Genomic DNA, 17459 nt, shown 5'->3' on the forward strand with positions numbered 1-17459 from the left:
ATTTTCCATCCCACTGAAAACTTTTAAATACATTCAGATGTCCTACACAGTCTGCACAGTAAGTTCAGTAGTGACAGTTCGGTCTACCTCTCCTCTTTCCTATCTGGGTCTAGGCTGCTGGTCTGGTGAAGCTGTAATTCCCGCCCGCCCCCCCCCCCCCGCCCCCCCCAGCCCAGAAGTGGTTTCCGTGGGAGACGAAGAATAAACAGGGCAGAGGCCTGAAAGCTGGTTCGAATCCAAGATCTGTTGCTGACCAGCCCTATTCCTCATGAGTTGGGGGGAAGAAGCCATTGTTTTTAGTTTTCACTTAATATGAAAGTGTCTGTTTTAAAAATGTTTCTTCCTGCTGGAAAAAAAATGTATTTTTAAAAGGGAAAAAATCTCTCTTTTGGCTATAAGAAAAAGTCAGCTGTATGAGCAGGTGTGACCATATCATAACATGCTGATATGATATAAATCAATAAATTTTTACCTCTCAGGACTTGGACAAGCTTGTTCTTAACTCTTAGAGGCTTGAGAAACGTAAACTAAGTATCAATAATCCGGAGGATGAATGGAACTTGGGAGGAGGGTTGGCCAACCACCGGAAATGAGGCGGGCTCTTTTCATAATCAGAAAATACTCTGAATTAGCTATGATTAAACCCATTTATACAGAGGAAGGAGTTGGAATGATGGGTTTTGGTTTGTTTTGTTGTTGCTAGAAAGCATAGCATCTCACAGAGCTCACTCCTGAGCCCTTCCCTGCGGAGTTTCCACTCCTCTTCGCCGAATGCTCCCTGCCTTTAGGTGTGACTCTGGAGGTTGGTGGAGTTCTCTTTACTTACTTTAGGCAAGAACTCTCTTAACGCAGGCTGTCCGTGTGACCGCCACGGTGTTGCTGAGAAGTGGCCGGGACCGGGTACGGCCCCTCAGAGAGCGATTGCTGCGTCTTCCTTCCTTGGTTTTATTTTTGATGAAAAACCTGCCTGCAAAGGAGCTTGCCCTGTTTTTTACCCGTTAACTAACACTGACTCAGGACCAGCTGATGGACAGTTGTGGGAAGAGAAAAGAGGAACCTAGCAGTGGAGAAATCAGAGGAGCTTGGGGTGCTAGGAAGCGGAGCCCAGGAGTGCGGGGAAGCAAGGGAACCCCAAAGGCCGCAGTCTGCAAACAAGCAGACACATCCGCGCACAGGAAGACCCCTGGAAGTATTCAGCCTCGGAAGTCTTGAAGCATCTCCAGGACGCCAAACAAAGGGACACTTCAAAATATTGGTGGCAAGGAGTCTCTTAATCGGGGCCTCTGGAGCCCACAACAGGGCTTTTTATCTTTTCCTGACATGCGCATTTCAACAAGGGGATTGGAAATGACGCATCTGGGCTGCAGTTGGAAGCACTGAGCTCTGCTGTGCTCCCGTATGGGACAGTGCAGGCAATGTACACTCAGGGCTCCCGGGAAGCACAGAAGTAGAGGCAACCAAGACTTCTCTTGGCTTAAACCCAGGCCCTGGCACAGGGTCACTTCGGTTACAGTGCGTCTCGGGGGCAGTCCAGGCTCAGTGTGAGAGGGTCTCTGAAACGGTGTGAGCGCTGCAAGGCAGGGCTCACTGGGAGCCATCCATGAAGACCAGCTATTATGGTAAACAAAAAAATCCCTCAGCTGTTTGAATAATTAAAGAACACCAGACGGGCCCAGAAGAGTTTTTGCACCTTGACAGGTTTGCCTTGTGATTTCAGTAGTTGGAAGTTTGTTTTAAATCTTCACCCAAGGATATGTTCATTGATTTGAGAGACAGAGAAACATTGGTTGCCTCCTGCACGCATCCTAATTGGGGATCGAACCCTCAACCTTACGTATGTGCCCTAACTGGGAATCAAACCTGTAACCTTTCTGGCGTACAGGATGATGCTCCAACCAACTGAGCCACCTGGCCAGGGAAGTCGTCGGAAATTTTGGGGGGGGTTTTGTTTTTTTTTAAAGATTTTATTTATTTATCTTTAGAGGGGAAGGGAAGGAGAGAGAGGGAGAGAAATATCAATGTATGGTTGCCTCTCATGAGTCCCCTGCTGGGAACTGGCCTGCAACCCAGGCATGCGCCCTGACTGGGAATCGAACCACGATCGTGTGGTTCTCAGGCCCGCGCTTAATCCACTGAGCTACACCAGCCAGGGTGGAGATTTTTTTGTTTTTAAATATTTTAAAGCACTTTCAATCTGTTGATCCATCAACCATTCATGTAAATCACATTAATCAAAGGAACCCCCATCAGAACGAATGGAGGTTTTACGTTAGTTTGGCACTGATGAATGCATCGGCCCTGAGGATTCCAGCGCCGGTAGGAACTTTACAAATCCCCCTGTTTTATGATGGTGCCTTTCATTCTGGTGTAATTTTGGTCCGTGGCCGGTAGCATGAAATGTCCCCTTCATAGAAGTACAAAGACCAGAACCAAGTCCCTTTATTTCCTCTCGGATGTTTTCCCCAGAGCAGAAGGCTGCTTCTGCTTGGGTTTCTGTTTCGAGTAAATAAGAGATAAATCCAGAGGACAGAGTACAGTTGTTACAGGGACGGCAGATCCAAAAGTTTCTACAGTGCCCACCGATTGTACAGTAAAACTTAATGGTCCCCAAAGGCTCTAAGACTTTTTGTGCCTTCCCCTCCGCTGTTGCAGAGATACGACGAGCCACTAAAAAAGTCTGAAATGCTTGTTTTTATCTTTTTGGACATGAAAGTGAAATGTGTTTTGGTTTTATTCTGCCCAATATAGAAGAGAGGGAGAATGCCTTTGTTTCAGACCAGAAGGGATAGTGATTTCAATCTCCTGTGAGTCGTTTTCATTTCTGAATTCCAGGTGTGAAACCGGCAGCAGGTAATGAGTTCAGGGCGGAATCTGCCTCCAGTGCCTAACGTCCCTCCGTCCTGGTGGCCTCTGGGTTCCAGGGCTTGTCCAAATGGGAGCCAGCAGAAGGGCAGCAGACCCAGAGCCCGGAGCTCGAATTCTGGCCCCTCTGACAAGTTCTCTTCTCTTACCCTCACTCTGATCGTGTGTTCAATGGGGTGTTTTCAGAGTTCTGTATTAAATGAGACCATGCACGTGAAGTACTTCATACCAACCGACTGCTCAGTGTGGAAGGCTGTTTGATCCCACCCCAACTGGGTTTCACAGAGGTTGCAAACCATCCCACACCTAGCTACGCGTGAGGTCCAGATGACCTGTTTGGTTCAGTCCATAATGCCTGCCATCCCGTTTTCCAGAGCCCTGGGTCCTTTGGGTTTCTAGGGTAAACTGAAATGCAATCAGCGTAGCCAAGCTTCTAACCTCACCTCATCAGACTCTGTCTAGTCACCTAAGGCTCCAGACAGCAGCAAGAAAAAGCTTGGAGGTTGGAGAACCAATTAGGAAGGCGAGGAGAAGAAGGCATAAAGAGGAAATAGGATATACTAGACAGAAGACATTACATAGTCTTAATAGGGACCTATTTTTGCTTCTGAGACATGATGTCACTTATGGTGAAGACCTTGAAATAATTATCGAAAGGGAGGGAAATATAATTTCTAGTAGTTGGAAGCTATCCACCAGCCCTGAATTCTCTATGTATAATTCATATGATCCAACGTATAAAAGCCTCGATGTCATTGATGGCATCCTAAAGATTCAGGAAGCAGTGACTTCTAAAACCTTCTCCCTTCTAGTTGCAGAAAGCTCTGAGGTTTCTGTTATAAATCGAGGACTCACATTTCGTCTTTCAGTTGTAACTGCAGAGTACTCAGTTCTTAGAAATTTAGGTACCAGGAAGAAATGGGCAGATTAGAATCAAATATCGTGCCCTGGCTGGGTGGCTCAGTTGGTTGGAGCATCCTCCTGTACACTGAAAGGTTGTGGGTTCGATTCCAGTCAGGGCCCATGGCTAGGTTGCAGGTTTAAGCCCCAGTTGGAGGGCATATGAGAGGCAACCAATCAATATTTCTCACATTGATGTTTTTCTCTCTCCGTCTCTCTCTCACCATTCCTCTCTAAAATCAATAAAAACATATCCTTGGGTGAGAATTAAAAAATATATATTCTTTATGGTTATTGAGGTGGAGTGCAGAGGACCTTTAGGTGGAGCTGGGACAGCAGGCAGGACCGGAAGCTCATCTCTGCCGGGGCTGGGAGCAGGGAGGTGATAAGAAGGTGATGCTTCACAGCCTGATCTGGCCCCAAGAGCCCTGATTCTCCAGCCTGGTACCCAACCTGCTGCCCAGCCCGCCATTCACAGAACCTGTTCAGAGTACAGACACCAGAAGGTGGAAATCCCAGGAGACAGGACGAGGGACAAAGGGAGATTGTGGAACAGGTCTCTTAGAGGAGATGTGGAAATAGTTAGAAGCATCACCTGATGGGAAGCCTGGCATGAACAACTCTTGTGCCTGCCCAGACATGACTGTGTTCGGAGCAGTCCTGCGCTGGTTGACAATGGAGAGCACCTGGCTTTGTTTTTCTAAAGGATGATTACAACAGGCAAGGGACGGAATGAAGTAATGAATGTGGAGTTTACAAAGCAGTTTTTCCTTGGAGACAGAAGCAGAATCGTTGACTACTCACCCTTTAGAAGCCGCCTCACTGACGGTAAGGCGTAGCAATTAGAATCAACAGGAGGCATGTCTGAGTGATGGGGAAGCCTGAGTTCCCCCTGCCACTCTCCCAGGAGCATGGACTGGGACTACTTATGTTTTTTGAAGGAGAAAGGAAAGGAGTGGCAGGAGGGCCACTGCCCCAGCCCCAGTGGCAACGACCTGTCCAAGCACAGGGGTAGATCCTGGCACAAGAGACCAGTCCAAGCAAAGTGCCACATGCATCTCTCATTCGGAAGGTATTTATTGCTGGGGGTGGGGGTGGGGAGGAGTGGGGGTGGTGGGCACAGAATATAAGCACAGAGAATCTGAAAACTGCAGACAGGAAGGAAGTGAAAGTAAAGGCTGGAGCTACCGGGGGCTTGCCATAAGCTACAGCAGCAGCTGAGCATTCAGCTTACTGAGCCAGTGGGAAGCAAGGAGGTCCCTCCCGCCACATGCTCAGTGCCATTTTGGTGGTGTGGGTGTGTTCTTACCAGCGAGTCTGCACCATGAGCATCTGGCTGCTCCTGCCAGGGTCTCCAGCTCTTCCCAACAGCCCTGCACCCCCACCAGCAAGACAGCAAGTTGAGGAAACCCTTCCTGCCGGCTCAGGTCCCAAGTCTCAGGGACCTGCACTCACAGCTCCTTGCCCTAGCCATCCCCTCAGGCAGCTGTGGTCCAAATGGAGGGGACTTGTGAAGTGCTCAGGATTTTGTGGATGAACATTTTTCCCTAGTCTAGGGTGGGACAAAAACCACATGGTTCCAGAAGCTTCCATTTCTTTCCTTGACTGGCACTTTTACAAGTGTGTGGTTTACTTGCTTTTCTTGTGTGACTGTCTTTCTGGCTGTTTGAGGCTATTGTGTTTTTGTTGTTTTTACATTGCTGTGTTATTTCTTTGGCCAGTAGGGAGGGAAGTTTTGTGATCCTGCTTTATTCCGCCATCTTGAACAGAAGTCTAATACATTTAACACAGTTTGATAAAGGGTGGCTCAGCTCATGCCACTTTCGTGGCTGTTATTACATTATGACAGCTCAGGGGGGAAAGATTTAGAATTAAGGAGTTATTTTGATAGGTTGAAAGCCTTCCTAGGCGAAGTGAGATTTCAGTTGCCGAAAGGAAAAGGGAAAGGCCGAATGGGACAGCAAGGACAGCTAATCCGCAATGCCAGTTCCCGCAACTTCTGCTCCTTAGGCAGCGCCTGCTATCCTGAGGGTGGGGGGCGAGCAGTGAGGCGGTCCTGGTGGAAGGGTTTGGAGAACCTTACAACACTCCACACAAGTGAGGGGCGTTTACAGTTAGAATCAACAAGGAGACAGGTCCTTTCTTGTCACGAGAAGACTTCTCAAAGAAGCTGGGCGAGCTGTGCCAGGGGTACTAGGTAGGAGAACGCAACTCTGGTGGGGGTTGGGGCAGCTGACCCTTGAGGCTCACCCTGCCTCTTTGAGCCATTGTCAGTCACTGGGACTGTGATAAAAGCTCCCACTCTGCCTGCATTTCCTGCTGTTCTCTGAGGAAAGAAACGATGAGCTCAGAGAAAGGGCTGTTTGCTCTCATCCCTTGTAAGAGGCCTCTTCCAGAGCATCAAGCCACCAGGCAGGACCTGCTACTTAGGTTGTGGGACCAAGTACAAGATGGAAATGCGAAACTCCTGCCTGGTTAAATAAATAAATAAATAAAATTAATGAAGAATTTCATGATGGTGACAGCAGAGCATTAAAACAAGTGCAGGTGACATGTTCATGAAGTCAGCCATGCCACCAGGACCATCAAGGAGGAAATGAGGATTAGGAAGGACGCTGGGGGTCCCCGGTGTCCCTCCTTGCAAGGCGCTGCACAAGGAGCTCTTGTGGAGGAGGGGATAGAGGAGCAGACACCAAGCATGTCCCCTGTGCCCCACAGTGCTCCCAGCGCTTCACACATCAGTACTAAAGGCACGGATGAAGTAGGCACTGATAGCGCCCCTATTGTACAGATGTATGGAATGGCACACAGGGTTTAAGTGACTTGCCCAAGGTCACTCAACTAGCGGTGGCCGAGTCAGGTTCAGAGGCAGGCAGTCTGGCCTCAGTCTGGCCTCTTAGCCACAGTGATTTACTCTTTTCTGGGTGGTTCTGTACAGTGGCTTAGATAGGGGGCAGTTGCTGGGGAACTGCTCCAGGAATGTAAATGGTTCACCAGGCCTCAGTTTCTTCTCCTGTATCACCCTTAGTAAAACCACACCGAACCCATGTGGGAGGTGGGCAAGGTGGCCAGCAGCCACAGCTGCCCAGACAGGCAGAGATGACCGTGTGCTCATCCAGGTGAGGGGTGTCTTTGCTCGGGTTCCCTCAGCAAAGCCTGAGTTAAGGCTATGGGCACAGCTGGTTTATTTGAGCAGTGATCCCTGGAATGAGTCAAAGAGAAGAGAGAGTGGAAAGGTAAGATAAAGGTAGGGGAAAGGAGGGGAGGGGAGTGGAGGGGAGGGGAGGGGGAAAAGCCAGTATTAGGAGGTATTGCTGTGGCCCCCACTGTCGGCAGGAACTCAGCTCTGCAGGCTGTGCGCCCCCCTACTACCTCCCATGTCCCCTGGTCAGGGGCTTCCCCTGAGGCCACTACCTTCCCCAAACTACTGGGCTGCCCCTGCAGTGGTGAGAAAGGCTCCCCTGGCACTAGAGAAGCCCCAAACCCCAAAGCAGAAAGCCTCAGGACTTGTGCTTGGGGTGGGATATGCCCAAGGTGAGCGTGAGTCCCCAGGGAACCTGAGGCATTCGCCACAATGGCAGCCCAAGGCAGTGGGCCAAGGGCATACATATATAGTGAGGGGCACCGAAGCCACCTATACAGAGGCCACCAGATTTCCCCAGGAAACGGCCTCCTTTGGGAGGGAATATAAAGGTAGCAAGGGTATCTGTGGACAAAACGTCATTTGCGTTGTTCGATTTCTTTGCTTCACACTCACTGCTGCTGCCCATTCTTCGAGCGACTCGCTTACCTACCCTCTGCCCGTGGGACAAACACAGAAGCACAGGAGATCAGGGCAGAGGCCTGGCACCTGTCCATCTGTCCGTTGTTTTCTGAGTGGACTGGGAAAGGGTGATGGAGGGGAGAGAGGACACAAGCTCTGCCCCCCTTACCGCAGCACGTCGACACACCCCACACGGCCTCACGGAGATTAGCTCGGCCCCTGCAGAAGAGCTTCCAGTGAGGGGTTAATCCCCAGTCTTCCTAGAGAAGGCGCCACGAAGCCCAAGGGTGGCTTCAGAGGGAAGCGCCGCTGCTGGCACAACACAGACACCCTGCCTCCCTGCTCCTCAGCCCCTTGCCCCGCCCGTGGGGCTGCGGCTTCCAACTGGCTGCTGGCCCAGGCCGGCTTGTGCTCAGCCAGGGTTCCTGGCTCAGCAGCACAGTCTCGGAGCCTCTGGGCCAAGCGCTCCCCGCCCCCACGCCCTCCTCCCTGAGCCACATTTCCTCAAAACCATTCTGTAGCCCCAAGTCGCCTCCCTTGCTGTTCTGAGAAACTGGTTGACAAGGTGACCCACCCAGAGCCCCTGAACCTGTGGAAGTTTACAACTGTTACTGAACTTTGAGAGGCCTGGGAACTAGAAATCTCTGAGTCAGATCCCACCCAGCCCAGCCTCTTCCCAGCCAGCTGGGTCAGACTTCCTCAGTTTCCGCATCTGCAGACGGCAGTTGGCCTGGTCACGTCCAGCTTGCGGCGCTGGTGTGAGCTCAAGTGAGACAACGTCTGCGAGCAGAGTTTTCAACCCGAAGGAGCTGGAGATCAGGGGAACACAACAGCATTGTCTGCTGCCCTTGTGCCTGGCATGGCATTGGTCTCTCTGCTCCCTTCCTGGCACACACGGTAGACTTCGTTGTTTGGAGCCTGTTAGCTTGGCACACGCCTGCTTGTCTGGAATCGAAACTGAACACTCAGACAGGCCACTGGTGGGTTGTCTCGGGTTGTGGTTCAATGGAAGGGGCACCCAGGGCCAAGGGTCCCTGCTCCAGACCCAACAGTAGGGGCTCCGTGGCCTTTGGCAAAGCCCTTGATTTCCTAGAGCCCTGTGTGATTTGTCTGACAGAGGGGCTATTATGCCCGCCTGTCAGCCTCGTGGGTTCTCCTGAGGGTCAAGCTAGACTGAGGTGGCGGGGGTGGGGGGTGCAGTACGCACTGTGCACTAGGTACTCAAACAGTGAGTGAGCGTGGGGATTATATCTGACGTGACCCCGTAGCACACACCCACTCATCAGGCCCAGTGTGGGTTTGGAGGCGCAGGTTTCTGGATCTTTGGAGAAAGCGGATGAAGAGAAAGGCTCCTTCCCCTGGGAGCCAGGGGTACAGGCAGTCATCGTCATCAGGATGGTGATGGTTGTACGGCGTGTGTGTCAGAAAAAAGAAAGGAGAGGGAAAGGCATGGAATTTGAGTCCCAGGAAAGGAAGAAGAAAATGGCAAGATGTCTTGGGAGGGACAGCAGGAAGTAGGAGGACAGAGCAAGGCTGGGCCTGAGGACAGAGCCTGGAACAAGGCTGGTGGCAGGTGATGTTGGCTCCCCCTGGCTGCCCTGCTGGTGGAACTGGGACTTTCTCGTGTCAGAGGGCTCTCTCCCCGCCAGGGAACAGTGGATGTGCTGTGGTCGCCTTAGCACCTCCTTCTTTGCCACTGATCAGCTTATCAGTGTGACCCAGCCCTGGCCAAAGGAGAGGCAGTCTACTGGAGGCTTGTGGGAAGGGTTTTCCTCCTCCTCGGTGAGAAAATGAGAGGGACAGGGGGGCCTCTTCCCTCCTCTGCATCCACCCTCCTCCGGGGTCTGCCCCTCCCACCTGACACTAAGCACCTGAGCTGGATAATTGCTGGTTCATGTTTCTAATCAGCCCCCCCACCACTGCCCACACCTTCCTGTTTTGATTGCCTGATGTGAGAGGGCGGGGCTTGGAGCCTTCCAGGCAGAAGAAACTTGGGAGTTGCTGTGAAGTTAACTGAGCACCTGGACATTGTGAAGTTGCTGAATCACCGAGTCCTGTCCAGGCCTCCTGGTGTGCATAGAAGGTGTGCTCCCCTGGGGTGAGTCACTGTAACCTAGTGTTCCGCTGATGAGAGAGCCAGGGATGAAATGGCACCGGTAGTGGGTGTCTTTGAAGTGTTTGGACAGCACTTTTATGTATACTTATTTTATTCGTCACAAATGATGAGAGGATAAGTGACCTCTTAAAAATATTTATTTATTTATTTATTTATTTATTTATTTATTTAGAAGGGAAAGGAGGGAGGGAGGGACGGAGACAAACACTGATGTGAGAGAAAAACATCCATCCATTGCCTCTTGCACACACCCTGATCGCGGACTGGACCTGCACCCCAGGCATGTGCCCTGACCGGGAATTGACCCCACGACCTTTGGCTTTTCAGAACCAAGCCCAATCAACTGAGCCACACCAGTCAGGGCTGATCTTACCTTCCTTCTAAAATAAATGAGGAAGCTGAGGCCGGGGAGGGTCACTGACTCCCGAGGTCACACACTGATTGGTGATGGGTCTGCTGCCCTAAGCCAGGTTTCCTGACTCTTGGCCCAGTACACTTCCTACGCCACCTGGGCGAGACCCAGATCCAAGGTGAACTCTAACTGCAAATGCTCCAGACAGCTACAGTGAAAGGTCAGACAGCTCCCAGGAGACTCACAGGGGAAAATTAAAGAGAATCTACTCACCAGCTACTGGTCAGCCATTGCAGGGGGTGGGGGGGGGAGCGGGGGGACGACTGGGGGCCAGATAGAGAGGGAGCAGGGAGGTGGATGGATGAGAAAGGCGGCATGTTCCTCCACCGCCCCCAGGAAGCACCTAGATGGAGGAGGGAAGGGTGAGAAAGCATGAAACAAGGACTGCAGACTTCCCAAGCATGAGGCCAGCTGGCTTCCTGAATGAATGGCAGGCACTGTGGATCCGGCAGCAGGGAGATAGGACGTGCGGATGGATGGGCCAGAGAGACGAGTGTCAGGAGCAGGCTCTGTCTGAGAAGTTTCCAGAAGAGATGAAGTCTCAGCAGAGGAAGGAGCCAAAGAACCTCGGGGAGGACCCGGAAGGGGCAAAGAGGGTTGTGGTCCTGTGGTCTTTCTGAAGCCCGAGGTCCCTGCAGTCATGGGGTGGAAAGGAACATGAACTTAATTCTTTTGTCCTCCCTCCCTCCCTGTCTTGCTTCCACTTTTTCTTTCAGTCAACAAATACGTACTAAGAACTTCCTTCCCATGGGCTAGGCACTGGGGATAGAGCATTAAAAGACAAGGTCTCCTGGACCTTGCATTCTAGTCAGGAGAAACGGAAAGCAGCTAAATTAGACACAGCCGACCTCCTTCTTCTCAGAGGTCAGATCTGCAAAGTCACCTATGTGCTAGAACTTTGCGAGTCGTGTGGAAACAGAGCCACGTTGTGAATACTTTGAGTCACCCGGCGTGCACATTCCCAGATGAGATGGCACCGAACTGCTCAGCTCTCATACTACAAACAGGCCTCCTTTCCGTGCCCGTGTGCCGCCACTTTGAAAACCTTTGCTGAAGTGCGCTCTGTCCAGTAGACTCGGGAAGGCTGCGAGGTGCCCCAGAGAGAGGAGACGAGTGTTAGATAAACCCCACTCAGGCATGAGTGCCGTTGGCCGTGGGGTCAGTGTTAACGAATCAGCAAAATATGTTAACTAAGTTGTCTTTAAACAGAAACGCACATAAACGCCAGGTTCGGTACTGATGGCTGGGTGAGATGCTGCGGCCAGAGGCTCATAGGCATCTACACTTGTGTTTTCCCCAGGGCTCAATATTTGCTCATTCAGTGCTTGCGGCAACGTTCTAGAACCTAATTACCTTAATTAATGAGATGGGACTACACTTTTATTGATGATAAGAGCTGGACATGGTGGGGGGGCCTCTGTTTTAGTGACACAGATGGAAGAGGCAGGTGGGCTGTGGGTAGTGAGGAAGGCATAATGCCTCGGTTTCTTTCCAGTGCCTTATTCAAGAGGGATGGCGAGAAGTAGGGTGGTGACTAGGGACAAAGATCCCAAGACCCAAATATGTTTATATGTTGAAGGATGGATAAGTGGAGAGAGACGGGTGAGAGTCAGGAGGACCAAGTCACAGTTCAAGGGAGGGGATGAGCCTGGAGCACAGGTGGAAGGTCAAGGAGCAAGGACGATCGGCACACACTCCAGTGTAGATGACAGAGGCGGGGCAGGGAATGGGGCATCCAAACCAAGGTTACCTCACTCAGCTGCCCCACAGGCCAGGGAGGTCACACACACACACACACACACACACACACACGCAAAAACAAAACCCAAAACAAACATCCCCCCCACCCGCCCACGCAAAAACCTTCATCTTTTTCATAAGTTAGTTCCCAGCGCATTCCTTTTTCTCAATTACCCTTTCACCTCCCAGCAAGTGCAAGGCCATTGCTGGACTTCAGTGGCAGCTTATCAGGTCACTGGCCACCAGCTGGGTCCAGCTCTCCAGGTAATGCTGGCCAGAGGGCAGGGTAGTCCTGCATTGTTCCCCTTGTCCGCTGTTACCTGACCTAGGAGATCCGGTTACCCCAGGATAGTGTTTACTACTCTGTCCCCGGCCATGTGATACCGTCAAGGGAGGAGCCTGGATGTAAATTATTAAGGAAACCTCAGGTTCTCAACAACTCCCTGGTGATTCAGAGATGCCAAGAAACCTGAGAGGAGTCAGCCCTTACCCTGCACCAGCTGGGATTGAGCCTGCCAGTGATTGAAACCTAAAGTCTGGGGGCTAACCAGGACCCTGTGTTAAAAGCCCTCTGCACCCAAAGATCTATAGGGGAGAGAAGATTAGCCCACTGATGGAAACCCAGCTCCAAAACTCCTTCTTCAAGGGCCCCTGGCATGTGTGAAGATGGTGAGGCCAAATCAATGCCTGTTCCTCTGGAGGAATTCCGGTGAGGCATGGCCTCCCCTAAAGAGAGGCTTGACCTCATTGTGGAAGGCAAGATCCCTGTCCTTGGGGAACCCCTGGCCAGAGGACACACACATACACTGGGACTGTAGCTGATGCAACTAGCACCAGACGCAGGCAAGGAATAAGTACTATGCAGGTGGCCAGAACTAGCCAGACCACTGTAGGGGCAAGGCCCAGAGCAGAGGACTAGCAGAAAGTCACCTCCTTCCAGGTGGCCTCCCCCCATCTAGTTCAGTGCTGTGCCAAGAAGGGTCCGAGCTGGTTAAATCCTTGCTGGTTCTGGCTGCGGAGCATCCGGCCACTGCAGTGCCTTACAGGCCCAAAGGATCTTACTTGCCTCTGGCACTAAGTCACAGACTACTTTCTGGAAAACAGGAAGGGGAGGTAGGGAGGAGTTCAGTATTCATCCTCTTCAGGTTTCCTTTGGCTTCCATTATCAAGAGAGATAGCCCCCAGGTTTGCTCAGGGCTCTAACTTTCCTGCCCTTGAACACATTATCACACTCACCATGTGTGTCTTGGGCTCTCAAAGATTGCTGAGCCTGTGTGCATGTGAGTGTGCGTGTACATACTCTTCCATCCACGGCACAAGTGCATATCTACATGTGTTGTGATCTGTGCATGATAATTTTGCCTAAGTTGCCCCCGTGCACACGAGTGTATACAGGTGCGTGTGCTGGGGGTCCTCTTCTGCAAACATACTGAGGGCTCATCCACCAGGTTTTAGTGGTCGCCGACACGATGATATGAACACAGTGACATCAGCACAGGAGGCTGACCATCGAACTGGGTCTCACCACTTCCCTGGCTTTGTCCAGAGCTGATGCATGGACCCTAATGTCCCAAGCACCCCTTCTTCCTTCTCAGCCTGCCATGCGTCCCTGAAGAACTCTTGTATTCTACAGGCAAGACTTTCCAAGAAGGGCTGAGGGCATGTGACCTTTGGAGCTTCTACTGACTCTCAGTTCATGTGTTCCCTTACTCCTCAATCACCGAGTTTCTGCCAGACCAGCCACCCTGTGTTGAGGGTCAGGGATGCAGCTGAAATAACCCCCGTCTTCTTGAAATGCACACTCTAGTCAGGGAGAAAGGCCTGGACAAAACTACTCATATTCAGAAGTAGCTCTGATGAGCATATGCGAGTATGGAGAAAGGAGACACAAACGCCCCTGAGGGACCCAGGTGGTTTCATTGAGGTCACATTTGGCTAGTACTTGAGTTGAGTTTCGACAGCAGAATGGGCAGACCAGCATTCCAGAGCAACAGTGCAATGGCAGACCTGGGAGCGAGAAAGCCCATGGGGGGTCTACTTTCAAACCCTTCCCTTGGGCCTGGGTGCTGCTTGACTCCAGCCGAGTGTCTCTCACATAGAACACAACGTGCCCCCTAAAGTCATGTGATATTGTGGTCCTGCCTTTCTTGATCTGTATTCCTATTGGTCTGTGCCCCAGTCTTTCTTATGTTACATTAAACCCTTTGCAAGTAGGACCAAATGAGCTAACGTGGGGGGCAAAGAGTGTGGAGCAGAAGGAGGCAACTGGGTGCGCGCGCTGTGGTTTCAGACTTCTGCCTCCTGAGCTGTATTCCCTGGGCTCCTGGGAATACATCTCTCTTGCCTGAAGCCCCTGAGTTTGCGGTGCTTGTCAGTCGGTCCTGGCAAACGAATCCCAATGCGAACTGACTTCCTACAAAGGCGCAAAGGCAACTCAGTGGAGCAAAACTAGTCTTTTCCACAAATGGTGCCAGAACAACTGGGTATATATATAGAAATAAATAAATTTGCATTCCTACCTTTTAGCATATATAAAAATTAATTCAAAATGGACCATACACCTAAATGTAAAGCCAAATCTATAAAATGTCTGGAAAGACTCAGAAGAGAAAACTTTTGTGACCATCTGTTAAACAAAGATTTCTTAGACAAGATACAAAAACATGCTTCATAAATTTTTTAAAACCCATAAATAAGACATTTTAAAAATCAAAATCTCGTGCTCTTTATAAGGTATTATTAAAAGAAGAAAAAGACAAGTCACAGACTGAGGTGCATATATGCAATAAAGGACTCGTGTTTAGATTTTATTTTCAAAACTCTTAAAACTCAGTAATAAAGAAATGAACAACCCAATTTTAAAAGTAAACAAAGGTTCAACTAGACAGTCCCCCAGAGAAGACACACAGGTGGGCCAATAAGCACAGGAAACAATGCCCCCACCCCTTGTTGGGGAGATGTACACCCGAACCACAGATTCTGCTAAGCACCTATCAGAAAGTCAAATGAAAGACCTTCAGTAGCAAATGATGGTAAGAATGCCGAGCAACTGGAATTTTCATGCACTACTGCTGGGAACATAAGGAGGTACAACCACTTCATAAGACAATGAAGTCGTTTTATAGATAAACATGAGCCTCTTTGATGGTCCAGCTATTCCACTCCTCGGTACGTACCCAACAGCAATGAAAGCGTATGTCTACACAAAGACTGGGATGCACGTGCCCACCAGCAGTTAAATGAGTCAAACAAATTACAGTAGTTACACAATAGATACTGGTTAACTACAAAAAAGAATAAACCAGCTCTATAGGCAACAATGAATAAATATCTCTGCTGAGTGGAACAATCTGGAACAAAAAAAGTGCATAATGTATGTTCCACTTATGGAAAATGTTTTAAATTACGTGAGTCTACAGTGATGAAGAGCAGCTCGGTGGTTGCCTGGGGCAGAGTGGGCTATGGGGTGCAGAGGGGAGAGCGAGAACTCGGGGAGGATGGAGATGTTCCCTGTACCACGGTGATGGTGTCAGGGGTGTGTATGCACGTCAAAGCTTACCCAAGGGTCTACTTTGAATACGTGCAGTGTATCGTATGTCAGCTAAACCTCAGCAAAGCTATAGAACAAAGAAGAAGGAAAATGGCCGCTGTTAGCCATCAGCATCCTCAGCACTAGTGCTGCAGCTGATGGCTAACGATGGGGAGTGGAGGGAGGGGGTGAGGCCAGCGGGGTCCCACAGCCCTTACTCCCAGGCAGCCCACTCACATCCATGCACGCGCGCACACACACACACACACACACACACACCCCGAGGACTGGATGTGATGACAGTGGACCACTGTCCCCACTCCTCAGCCCCTCCTTTAGGAGACCACCCGTGCTTGCCTGCCGGCTGTCCAGAGAGGAAAGTTGGGGGAAATGAGGTCATTAGATTCCTTGGAGCGAGATCCCAAGAGTCAGTACACATGTCAGGAATCATTTGGTCCAGCAGATGCTGTGAGCCCTAGGAGAATTCACGTTCTTTGCTTGGTTAGTCTTTGCTACCATTTGCAGATGGCTCTCTCCATAGAACTGGGGGTTCTGCCTAGTTGCCGCCCTGAAGTCATGGACGGATCACTGGGAGGAAGGGAGGAGTCCAGAGCCCAGGCTTCGCTGTGGTAAGACCCCAATAAGCTGGGGATACACTTCCCAGATTTTCAAGGGTGTGACTTTTCTCCTTTTAATAAAATTCCTTATTAAATGTAATTACATTTTATAGCTTCACAAGGTTCTTTTGTGAAGACAATTTTTAAAAATTCCTATGAGAGTTCACTCAACTGGAAGATGAGAGGATTTAAAACCATATTGCCAGAAACCCCTGCGGAAGGACTTTGAGGTAGCTTATTCTGTAAGGAAATCCAGAAATCTCTCCTGCACTTGACCTAACCAGTTTGTGCCCAACCTGAGTTCAGCTCACCCTTTTGCTAGGTGGGAGACTCAGAAATCCAGCCTCCTGTGTATAAAGGACGGCAAGTTCAAGATGATCAGTGTCTACATAATTGGGTGGCCTTGAAGTTCTGCGGGGATGCAGATGTTTAGGTCAACAGCCTTGAGGAATTCCTCCACCGTGTGGGTTTGAGTCCCAAAGTCCCAGAATGGACTCCCCTCCCGCACACCCCCACCAGGTCACCCTGTAGCCCTGTCCCCTTTTCTCTGAAAAGCAGATCTGCTGCTCCACCCCCTCGCTGCCCTGCTCACCGTGACGTGGTAACAGGAGCTGGCAGGAGGGCACTTCGATGGCTAAGCAGCGCTGTGGACATTTTCTATTCTGTTGTGTGTATTACCCAGGAAATCCTTCCAACAACCCAGTGAGATGGGTAGTATGATTATCACTCTTTCACAAAAAGAGATGAGGTGAGGGTACAGAGTTTCTAGTTTTCTTGGGGGGGGGAGTAGATTTTTTAATTTTTAACTGTGATCAATTACATGTAACATAAAAATTAGCATTTTAGCCATTTTAACTGTACAGGTCACGAATGTTCAGGGCATTCGCACTGTTGTGCACCCAATCTCGAAAACCCTCTCATCTTGCAAAACTGAGACTGTGCCCGTCACACAACAGCTCCCCACCCGTCTCTGCCCAGCCTCTGGCAGGCGCCGCTCCACTTCTGTCTCCCCGAATTTGACCACTCTTGGATTTCGTGTGCGTGAGATCACGTAGTATTTGTCCTCGTGTGGCTGGCTGATTTCACCCAGTGCAGTGTCCTGAAGGTTCATTCATGTGTAACATGTGTCACAGTTTCCTAGAGTTTCAGTTTTGCAAGATGAAAAGAATTCTGGAGCACAGGCTGATGTGGCTCAGTGGATTGAGCACAGACCTGCAAACCAAAGGGTCGCTGGTTCGATTCTCAGTCAGGGCACATACCTAAGTTGCAGGCCAGGTCCCCCGTTGGGGGGGCGGAGCGCACAAGAGGCAACCACACATTGATGTTTCTCTCTCTCTCTTTCTCCTACCCTTTCCCTCTGTCTAAAAATAAGTTTTAAAAAAACATAAAAAATAAGAATTCTGGAGATGAGTGGTTGTGATTTGTACAAAAATAGGAATGTATTATGCTTCATGCCACCAAACTTAAAAATGGTTAAAATGGTAAAATTTGTGTTTTGTGTATCTTATCACAATTAAAAC

Source organism: Sturnira hondurensis, unplaced genomic scaffold (genome assembly GCF_014824575.4).
Source record: "Sturnira hondurensis isolate 20B ecotype Veracruz unplaced genomic scaffold, ASM1482457v3 Scaffold0019216, whole genome shotgun sequence".
In the NCBI taxonomy this organism is placed as follows: domain Eukaryota; kingdom Metazoa; phylum Chordata; class Mammalia; order Chiroptera; family Phyllostomidae; genus Sturnira; species Sturnira hondurensis.